The sequence below is a fragment of the Phyllobates terribilis genome, unplaced genomic scaffold, assembly GCF_046119375.1.
Source record: "Phyllobates terribilis strain yellow unplaced genomic scaffold, ASM4611937v1 Scaffold_2__4_contigs__length_985480577, whole genome shotgun sequence".
In the NCBI taxonomy this organism is placed as follows: domain Eukaryota; kingdom Metazoa; phylum Chordata; class Amphibia; order Anura; family Dendrobatidae; genus Phyllobates; species Phyllobates terribilis.
Genome location: NW_027362762.1, coordinates 491937965 through 491950108, shown reverse-complemented (window position 1 = coordinate 491950108; position 12144 = coordinate 491937965). Strand labels below are relative to the sequence as shown.

The 12144-nt window shown below is 43.8% G+C and overlaps 1 long non-coding RNA gene across 1 annotated transcript in view; it reads left to right on the top strand.

Annotated features, from left to right (window-relative positions):
- Positions 1–12144, top strand: part of LOC141252840 (uncharacterized) — an 83716-nt gene that overhangs the window by 30517 nt on the left and 41055 nt on the right. The window contains exon 2 of the long non-coding RNA XR_012314127.1: positions 2445–2475. This is a non-coding gene — a long non-coding RNA (uncharacterized lncRNA). The remainder of the gene's footprint in view (positions 1–2444; positions 2476–12144) is intronic.

Sequence of the window (12144 nt, the reverse complement as noted above, 5' to 3'; positions counted from 1 at the left end):
TTTTCTATGTTTGATTGTGAGTCTGTAAAAGTGGCGTAATACTTCTGACAACATTGTTGATAGCAGTGATCTGGGAGTCAGAGATGCTTCCACGGGTCGTCCCCATGCTGTTCCCATGTCATTTGAGCACTTTTCCCATCGATTTGGGCAATTTTTAGGCCCTTTGCAGACCGCCGGGGAGGGCCAACCCGAGCAACGAGTACCCGAGCATTTTAGTGCTTGCTCATCACAAGATGGCACATCAGATCATTTACACCCTGGACATCTACTCCCTCTTCATTCTGACTTCACAGTGTGATTTATTGCGCTAAACTGTACTACTACTGTCAGGGATGCTGTTGCTGTCCCTACATCTTCTGCCTCTGCCACTCCTCTGCCTTTCTAGTCACAATCTCCAGGTTGCCCATTATGTTTATAGCGCCATATTGTTCTACTGATGCCAAGCTGCCATTACTCGCTCTACAATGCCAGACATCGCCTTGCCTACCCTGTTTTATTTATCTACTGAATATCTACTGCCTCTGCCACTGCCACTGCACAGCCATGCCAGTAAAACATCTCCTAGTTGCCCACCTTGTTTTATAGCCATACTCTTCTTTTGCTGAAAGTATACTCTCTTTGAGGTGATGCAATCATGAAACAGCTATCAAAATAGGACTACAGTTTGCTCCCTTTACAAAGAGATTATTTGGGATTCCTTAACTGTTTAATCATTTTCTGACAATAGCAAAAATGTTGTGGATGCCAAAAAAGGGATAATTTTTCACTTCTTTTTTACCTGAAAATATATAGCCTTACCCTTAAAGGGCCACCAGAAAAATTGCTATTAACCTACAGACATGGGGTTAATCTGCAGGTTAATAGCATTATTAACCTGCCCGGCGCCCACACTTAGCTGAATGCTGCAGGGAGACAATAAACTTTCTTCAGTGTTTCAGTTTCAGTCATAGAGGTGGCGCTGGCGCGGGATCAGTCACCGACAGTGCGACTGTAACCGTGCCCCCAGCCTCAGGTGCAGTTACAACCACGGGTCTGTATACTCAGAGTGGTGATTGAACATGTGCCTGCACCACACCCATGACTGAAAGCGGAACACTGCCGGGGGAATGAAGTTTATTTTTTCCCTGCAGTGTTGGGCTAAGTGCGGGAGCTGGGCAGGTTAATAACGCTCTAAACCTGCAAATTAATTCCATGTGTGCAGGTTAATAGCATTTTTTTTTGTGACAGGCTCCCTTTAAGTGTAAATAAAGTTCATTTTCTCCCCCCAGCGTTCAGCTAAGTGTAGGCACCGGGGGAGGTTAAAGGGGTTGTCCGTTCAAAATCGATTAGTCTGCAGTCACTCTGGATTTGCCGGTTTCAGACCTGGAACCAGAGGGTATGTATGAGTTATGCATACTCCCAGCCAGTGAGTGAGGCCTCGCTCCATGCACTTGTATTGAGAGAGGCCACACCCAGTCAAGTAATGTGGTCGACCAGTAGGCGTGGCTGATTAGAGAGTATGGCAGCTAGGTCGCACCCACTGGCCGGAAGTATGTATAACTCCTACATATCCTCCGGTCCTGGATCTGAAACTGGCAAATCCCTGCAGCGCACAGTGCATACGCTGGAGTAATCCATAAGTCTGCTGTCACACAGAGTGATTGCAGACTTATCGATTTAGAACTGACAACCCCTTTAATAATGCTATTAACCAACCATATAGGCAGGTTAATAGTGTTTTTCTAGTGACAGGTTCCCTTTAATCCTTCTTATTTGCGATCAGTCTCAAACTTGAACAGTAAGCATAATCTCCTACTGTTCAAAAATAATTATATCTTTTTTTTTCAGCTTCATATTGTAATGGTTTGCTAATGATCACTTAAAATATGTTTTTTTATTTTTCTCAACCAATTTATCACTTTGTATATAACACAGTTAACACCGGTAATTGAGATGATGACTTTCCATTCAACAAAAACATACTCCTTACCACAAATATTTATTTCTTCACACTTTTGCAAATGCATTGAGTAAGTGCCGCGTTTTATATAGCAAATGTCTTTGTATCATGTAAACACCTTTAATTTGAATTTGATGTTTTATTCATTAATAAAACTATTTTTCTTTTTAAATACTGTATATGTACCGTATATATATTTTTTTTAGGTTGAGACACTGCTTTAGAGCCCTGGGCCGGACTCAATAGTAAGACTTTGGGTCCATACAACACTCTCAGCAGTGTACAGACCCATACAATTTAGTAGGCACTTGGCTTACGTAGGAACTGTGCACTTTATGGCAGTGTTTTGAGCAATTGGTCGGGTCCTTGAAAACCCCACCAATCAGCAGCACTTTGAAGCCCTTATAATATCTAAAAAAATCATCTAAATAGCTGCCCTTTAAGTTTACTGAGAGAATATTCAGTTCTTGTAGCACTGTTTAAATCCATGTTTTTCTTTCTACAGGAGAATGAAGACATTGCGTGTACATGATGATGTGAGTGTCACATTGAAAGACTGAAGTACTGGCAAAGCCCAGGAGGTGCCTGATGCTAGCTAAGAGCAGCTGCTCCATTGGAGTACACATTACAATGTATTTGGGTTCTGTGCAGGGGTTGAGAGTAGAGATGTTCGAATCTGCAGAGATTGGAATTTAGTTAATGACACCAATTATCAGAGGAATTTAATTCTCATAAAAATTATTCAATATTAATTGAATGCTCCTTATTATACTCTTGATTCTGTATTGGTCCTTGAGCATAATAAAAGAAGAATACCAAAAAAAGTTAATGCTCACCTCAATTCTCACCTGAACACTGCCGTCCGGTCCACTGCATGTCTTCTTTTTTTCCCTTCCCGTTACATGCATTTATTTAGCTTGATTCATGCTGGGCCATGGCTTCTGGCATACTAGGCCCCTGATGTCCCTGCAGCCATGCTGTCAGGGCACATGACATGACGATGTCAGAACAAATTCCACTTTCGTTCTAAACAGGGCATCAGGAGACATATGTCGCGACATCATGAAGTGTGCCGTGACGGCATGGCGTGCATGGAGGTCAGAGTACTAGTCATGCTGGAGAGTGTGGCCCAGTGGAAAGAAGACTGAAGAAGATGCGTGCCATGGGGAAATGTAAGAAGAAGAGGGTGGAAGAACTGACTGCAGACTGTGGGAGTGGCAGGACAAGTGAGCAATGAGATAAGTTTAACATTTAAGGTTAATCTATGGTTCAGCCAAATGGAGGCCAGTTGACTATTATTTTTCTGAAATTGTGATAAGCAAATAATCCAAATTCTGAAGAATACAATTTCTGTAAAATTGAAGAAGAATTAAATTCTACTCAAGTAAATTCCCTCATCTCTAATTGGGAGTAACCCAAATGTTTTGTGTTCTACTTCCTTTACAGTTGTGTTCAATGTATTTGAACTCTTGAATTAATTTGATGTCTTCTTTATATAAAAGGAACTACTTGAATACCCCACTTTTAATGATGCATCACTAAAATATATTATACTCGTATATGACTAATTAGTGGTGCTCCATGTGACATCAGACCAGATACCAGGCAAAAAACTCTCCTCCTATCAAGCAGTTATGGTTGTTGAGCACTGGTTGCAGAACACCACTAGATGAGTATACACTTGTACCACCTGTCCTTCATTATTATTGAATGCAAAGACAATACCCCATGAAGTGCAATTGTTTGTTTTTTTTCTCTTCAAAACCTTGCCCTTACAAATGGTGCTAATAAATGATCATGCTTGTCCAAGTTTCCTTTGAGGCCCAGCCACTTCTAGTTATGCCCTTTTATATTTTTATTTTATATTTATTACAAATTATTATTTTATATATATTTCATATTCAACCTTTGGTGAAATGGTGATGCTTATTCAATACTGATCATGTATTTTTATGACAATATCAGACATTTACATTAGTATCGATTTTCCTGATGCTTAATTTAAGGTTTAAAAAAATAAGAATAAAATTATGGGCAACAATGCAACATATGAATATTTTAATATCTTCCTTATATTCAGAGCCACATTGCTGAAATATAGTGATAAAACAAAATACTACTACGCATAGGGGATTATAGTATATGATGATGTGGCATAAGAAACAAACATTAATTAGCTAGGGTGCACATAATTACCATCTACTATGCCAGACTGGTAGAACTACATCAGTATCTTCCTTCTACCGTCCACAGGCACTGCAGGGTGTAATTAGCTGCCAAACTGACAGCGAACTTAGCGTAGCAGCTCATGCACACATTAATCTGGTTCCCTTCGCTGGAGCTGTGCACCGATAAGTGCTAATCACGATTTTTCTTAAGTGTTAACTAAGTCTAATAAATAGAGCTAATTTAGAAAGATGAAGAGAATCTGCAGACATGCATGCTGCTGCTTACTTTATTAATCTTTATCAGGTAGAAATTAGCACTTACAACTATACAGAAGTAAACATTTCCTTGAAAACAAGCTTTTACAATCGTTGGAAACATAAGTGTCAAAGGTAATCATCTCCAATTATCATCTCGGTCTATCTGTGGTTTGCTGGTTCAACATTACAATTATAGCAAGTGTTTATGAGTCGGCTGTGCTTTCTCCAGAATTACACTATAGCAACCGTTAATTCTTATGATATAATGACAACTCGAGTAAATGACTGAGACGTTAACACAGTCTTGAGCCTCTTATTAGCACCACTGCGTAGCCATATGATATCGCTCACCACACTGTTCTCGGTTTCCTTGCTTTCCCAATTAAATTATCTTCTTGTTATCATAACCTTCCACATCATCCCAACTTTGAATTATGTAACTTTCCATTTTATCTCATAATAAGAGAACTTTAGAAACATAGAAATTATTGTATACTGTAAATAAAAAGTAGTTACACTTTAATTCATAGCATAATAGATCAGATTCAATAATGATTGTTTTCATCATGGAGAATTCCAAACAGCAACCATAATAACCCCCATAAATGAAGAGAGTTTATTTAGTGATATGATATTCATGCTATTAGTATGACTTTTTTATTTTAAAAAATTCTATGATGTTTTACATTTCTATATGACTTTAAGACCCCTTTAATTTTTTAACTTGAAGGAATACTGTAGTTTACTGCTCTTACCCATACTTCATGTACTTAGGTGTTGCGTAACCGCAACTGCATGCACTACATTGCTCTCCACCTATACTACATGTGCTGCATTGCTCTTCACCTATTCTACATATACTATACTGGTCTCTACGTGCACTACTTGTACTGTAGGTCAGAGAAAAGAAAAAGGAAGCTCACCTTGGTGAAGTTATATAAAGTAAACCGGGACACTGATGAGTTTGTGCCAAATCTTGCTGGTGATGCACAGCCGATGATTAGCGAAGGAAAAGGAATACGGCACACCCATCCATATGATAAAGTAGTCTTTATTAAAGAATCATACAATTTTTTTAAAAAGAGATGGATCCATCATGGATCATAACACTGACACTTTTAGTATGACTAAGGGCGCAATAGACATAAGAAACTCGTCAGTGTTACAATCCATGATGGATCCAACTGTTTTTAATAGTTTTTTTATGATTCTTCAATAAAGACTCCTTTATGTGATAGATGGGCTGATTTTCTTCTGCTATATATGAACTGTACTGAACTTTACCTGTTCTATATGTGCTTTACTTTAAGACCACTTTAACATTTTAACTTGAAGTAATACTGTAGTTTACTAATCTCTTACCCATACTTCATGTAGTTTATTGCTGTATAACCACAACTACATGTACAACACTGCTCTCTACTAGTGTTGAGCGAGTATGTTCTGTTAACCCTTTCGGCGAGTATGCACGGCCGAGCACCGAGTAGTTACAGCTGCTCAGAGTTATGTTTAAATCACTCCCATGTGCATGATTTGCATCTGTTTGACAGCTTTATTACATGTGAGGAATCCAAAAGAAACAATCATTCCTCACACATGTAATAAAGCTGTCAAACAGTCGCAAATCATGCACACGGGAGTGATTTAAACATAACACCGAGCAGCTGTAACTACTTGGTGCTCGCCCGAGCATACTCGCCGAAAGGATTAACAGAACATACTGCTCAACACTGCTCTCTACCAATTCTACATGTACTGTACTGGTCTCTACATATACTACATACTGTTAGTTTCAGAAATATTTAGAAAGTGACAGAATCTTCATGATTTGGGCTTTGCATGACAATTTTTTTATTTAAAATGAAACAACTGAGATGCAATTGAGGTTCAGACTTTCAGGTTTAATCAAAGGGGTTGAACAAAAATATCCTGTGAAACATTTAGGAATTGCAACAGTTTTTCTACAAACCCTCTTCATTTCAGAGGCTCAAAAGTAATTGAACAAGTTAACTTTATCAAAAATAAAATGTTTATTTCTAATATTTTGTAGAGAATCCTTCTTCGCTTTAAAAAACTTTTGAGTTGCTTTCGCAGTATGTTTTGGATCATTGTCCATTGGTACTGTGAAACGTCATCCAATCAACCTCCCTGCATTTGGTTGTATATGACCAGAAACTATAGACCTCTACACTTCAGAATTAATACAGCTGTTTCTGCCTTCAGTCACATCATCTATAAACACTAGTGACCCAGTGCCATTGGAAGTCAAACCGCCTCCAACATGTTTTACAGAGGATGTCCTGTGCTTTGGAGCTTTGGATCATGAGCCTCTCCAAGCCTTCTCCATACTTGCTTCTTCCCATCATTTTGGTACAGGTTTATCTTCGTTTCATCTGTCCAAAGAATGCTTTTCCAGAACTGGGCTGGTTTCTTTAGATTTTTTTTTTGCAAAGTCTAATTAATTTTTAAGGCTGATTAATGGGTTGCACCTTGTGGTGAAACTTCTGCATTTGGTCTCATGAAGTCTTCTCTTTATGGTAGGCTTAGATACAGAAACACCTAATTAGTGGAGAGTGTTCTGCACTTGGGTGGATGTTTTGAAGAGGTTTTTCGTCACCACGGAAAGGATTCTGTGATCATCCACCACTGTTGTTGTTAGGCGTCGGTTTGGTGCTGGATTCGAAATGGGTACAGGACCTTCTGTAGTCACCCATTTCGGTCCAGCCAGGGCTGATGCTGCTCAGCATCGCCGTCAGCCTCAACGCCTAGCTGGTCCGCGAGCACTGTTTATCTCCCAGGTAGTTGTGCCTAGAAATGTTAAGCCTGGGTTGCAGAGGGAGACAGGGCTTGTGGAATCTAAGTCCAGGATTTTCCGCACTGAGCATGCCTGTGACCTAGCGGATCATGATTGGTGGGTTGGTACCCACCTGACCCGGTGACCTGGCACCGCCTGATTGGTCCACAGGTAAAGTCACCAATGGAGCGTCGGTGGGCAGGGCTTAGTCTTTAAAAGGCCCGCCCACAAACATGGCGACACGCTCTGATCATATGAGCAAGTGATGCCGTTGTGTGGACAACTCTGTTCCACGTGCTCCCTAGCTGTTCACTCCGTGGCCTGCCGATGCCAGAGTTCGCTCGGCTGATTAGCACAGGTCGCATAGGCAGGTTAGCTCCATAGAGGCAGGTTAGCTCCATAGAGGCAGGTAGCTTCACCTGGCAGCCTGGCTTAGCCAAAGGGGTCGCCTATCACCCCGAGCAGCCTGCAGACGTCCTGTGCACGGCTAACGCCGGTTCGCCACGTGGAGTTGAACCCATCAGTCTGGTAGCACGCCGGCTGGGGGCACGTGTACCCGTTGGCGGTCACACACGCATCCTAGCGCCGCCAGAGTAGTATCTGTAACAGGGCTACAGATAGTTTCCGGTCGCTCATCTCACGTGCTGCTAACGGAGATCGTGCGAACCGTTATACCGATTCCTGTGTGCTGTAACACGGAAGGGCTTATCGTTTAAGTTGGTTGTGCACCTTTTCACCTGGAAAGTGTTCGGCAGCAGCCCACCTGGCTGCATCGCGGACCCCGGGGTCGGTTGCGTTCCATTTAAATAAAGTTGACTGCAACCGCCCTCCTAACAGTTGTATTCCGTGGACCTCCAGGCCTTTTTGAGTTCTCAACCTAACTAGTACAATATTTTTTTTTTGCAGAACGTACCAAACTGTTGATTTTACAACTCCTAACAGTTCTGCTATCTCTCGGATGGATTTCTTCTTCTTTTCAACCTAATAATGCTCTGTTTCTCTTCCATTCAGACCTCCTTTGACATTTTACCTGCTTAATTGACGATGGATTAATGATGAAATAGCCCATGCAGCCCCTTAACCCGTTCATCCCCAAGCCTATTTTCACCAAACTTTTAAATTCTGACCAGTATCACTTTATGAGGTATTAACTCTGGAATTCTTCAACAAATCCCAGTGATTCTGAGAATGTTTTTCATGACACATTGTACTTCATGTTAGTGGAAAATTTTAATCAACATTTTTGAAACTTATTTTTTTTTTGTTAGGAAGTTTAAAGGGGTAAAATTTTATCAGCAATTTTTCATTTTTGCAACAAAACTTATAGTCATGACCAGGGCCGGCTCCAGGTTTTTCTGGGCCACGGGCGAAAGAGTCTCAGTGGGCACCTTTAATACATACCACGATTCATGATGCACAGATACCGCAGAGAAATCTATATATATAGTACAATGCAAAGATTTCACTTTTTACATTACATAAGTGATATCTATTGTAAATTCCACAATAGCTCAGAAACCGGCGAATCCTCGCAGCACACAGTGCAGACCGGACTATATAGTCCTCCATACAGTATTAAGGACACTACTAAGTCCTCCATACAGTTTTATGGGCCCCATTATATATTGCTCCATACAGAATAATGACCCCGCATAGTCCTCGTACAGTATAATGGGCACCACATAGCCCTCCATACAGTATTATGGGCCCCATATATTGCTCCATACAGAATACTGGCCCCCATATAAGGCCCCATACGGAATACTGGCCCCCATATAAGGCCCCATACGGAATTCTGGCCCCCATATAAGGCCCCATACGGAATACTGGCCCCCATATAAGCCTCCATAAAGGAATACTGGCCCCCATATAAGGCCCCATACGGAATACTGGCCCCCATATAAGGCCCCATACGGAACACTGGCCCCCATATAAGGCTCCATACGGAATACTGGCCCCCATATAAGGCCCCATACGGAATACTGGCCCCCATATAAGGCCCCATACGGAATACTGGCCCCCATATAAGGCTCCATACGGAATACTGGCCCCCATATAAGGCTCCATACGGAATACTGGCCTCCATATAAGGCTCCATACGGAATACTGGCCCCCATATAAGGCTCCATACAGAATACTGGCCCCCATATAACGCTCCATACAGGATACTGGTCCCCTTATAAAGCTTCATACAGGATACTGGCCCCCATATAACGCTCCATACAGGATACTGGTCCCCTTATAATGCTCCATACAGGATACTGGCCCCCATATAATGCTCCATGCTGGCTGTTACCCCCCACATAATGCCCCATACAGGTTGTCCCCCCCTTAAAATGCTCCATGCAGGCTGTTACCCCCCACATAATGCCCCATACAGGCTGTGTCCCCCCCTTATCATGCTCCATGCAGGCTGTTCCCCCCACATAATGCACTATGCAGGCTGTCCCCCCCCCCTTATATTGCCCCATGCAGGCTGTTCCACCCCTTATATTGCCCCATGCAGGCTGTCACCTCTCCTCTTTATAATGCCCCATGCAGGATGTACCCCCCCTCTTTACAAGGCCCCATGCAGTATGTCACCCCCCCTCTTTATAATGCCCCATTCAGAATGTCACCCCCCTCTCTTTATAATGCCCCATGCAGGATGTCACCCCCTCTCTTTATAATGCCCCATGCAGGATGTCTCCCCCTCTCTTTATAATGCCCCATGCAGGATGTCACCCCCTCTCTTTATAATGCCCCATGCAGGATGTACCCCCCCTCTTTATAAGGCCCCATGCAGGTCCCCTTATAACGCTCCATACAGGATACTGGCCCCCATATAATGCTCCATGCAGGCTGTTAACCCCCACATAATGCCCCATACAGGCTGCCCCCCACCTTATAATGCTCCATGCAGGCTGTTCCCCCTTTTAATGCCCTATGCAGGATGTCACCTCTACCCTCCATAAAAAGCCCCATGCAGGATGTCACCTCTCCCCCCCATATAATCCCCCTTGCAGGATGTCACTTCCCCCCTTTTTAATGCCCCATGCAGTATGTCAGACCACCCCCTCCCTTATAATGCCCCATGCAGGAGGTCACACACCCCCTCCTTATAATGCCCCATGCAGTATGTCACACTCCCACCCTCCTTATAATGCCCCATGCAGGATGTCAATTCCCCCCTCCCCCTCTTATAATGCCCCATGCAGGATGTCACACACCCCCTACCTTATAATGCCCCATGCAGGATGTCACTTCCCCCCTTCCCCTCTTATAATGCCCCATGCAGGATGTCATTTCCCCTTTTATAATGCCCCATGCAGGATGTCAGACTCCCCCCCACCCCCATATAATTCTCCATGCAGGATGTCAATTCCCCCCTCCCACTCTTATAATGCCCCATGCAGGATGTAACCCCCCTCCTTTATAATGCCCCATGCAGGATGTCACTTCCCCCCTTCCCCTCTTATAATGCCACATGCAGGATGTCACACCCCCACCCACCCCCATATAATGCCCCCATGCAGGATGTCAATGCCCCCCTCCCCCTCCCCCATATAATGCCCCATGCAGGATGTCAATTCCCCCTTCCCCTCTTATAATGCCCCATGCAGGATGTCATACCCCCTCCCTTATAATGCCCCATGCAGGACGTCACCTCTCCCCCCATATAATGCCCCATGCATGATGTCACCCCCCCATATAATGCCCCATGCAGGATGTCACACCCCCCCATATAATGCCCCATGCAGGATGTCACCCCCCCATATACTGCCCCATGCAGGATGTCACACACACTCTCCTCCCACCATATAATGCCCCATGCCCCCATACATAAAAAAAAAAAATCAAATACTCACCTCACTTCTCACCTGATGCTGATCCGGACTCCAGCATTGTGCGCGTCTTCCCGCTGTGACATCGCAGGAGAAATCGCGCGCGGTGTAAACATGTCACCGCGCCCTCTGACCTGAGACGTCACAGTCAGAGGACGCGGAAAATGCTGAGGAGGCACGGGGAGGGGTAAGTATTGTGCTGGCTGCCGTCACATGACCGGAGATGTCCCTGCGCTCAGCATGGGGCCGGTCATGTGACGGCGGGGGGTCCTGCAGGGGGGCCCATGAGGAGACGCACAAGAGGGGAGACCCAACGGGGCTCCGAGGGGGCCCCGACCGGCCGGGCCCCATGTTGGAGTCAGGGCAGTCATGCCCTGATGGCGGCCCTGCTGGAGGCTGGAGGGGCCCCCTCTCCCTCGGGGGCCCCCGTTCAATGAACCGGCTGCACGGGCGGTAGGTCCACCACTGACCCCAAACATATTTAACATAAAAAGCACCCAGAAATGGATGGAAACAAAGCGCTTGAGAGCTCTGAAGTGGCCATCAATGAATCCGGATCTAAATCCAATTGAACACCTGTGGAGAGATCTTAAAATTGCTATTGGGAGAAGGCACTCTTCAAATATGAGAGGCGTGGGGCAGTTTTCAAAAGAAGAGTGGTCCAAAATTCCAGTTTATATGTGTAAGAAGCTTTTTGATAGTTATAGGAAGTGATTGATTGCAGTTATTTATTCCAAAGTGTGTGCAACCAAATATCAAGTTGAGGGTGCCAACAATTTCACACAAAAAAAAGCATTTTTGGGGTTTGTGTAAAATGATATTCAATTTGCCTTTTTTTCTCTGTTTGTTTATATTGCTCCAATACACATACAGAAAATAAACATGAGTATAACAAAACATGTGTAATTGGAATCATTTTTGTGGAACAATTTCAAGGGTGGCAAAATATGCCTGACGCCTAACAGGTCCCAGGAGGCAGGGTTGTTGCTGCCGGAGGCCGGCGGCAGCGGCGTGAGTGGGACGTTGCTGTGGGCCCTGGGTTGGGAGGAGGGGGTGTCTCATCTTTCGAGATCTCAACCTATATACAACACTGAATGTAGCAGTATAAGACACTGACCATATTCAGACCCGCAAATCAGCAGGCCGATCAATAATCGTGTA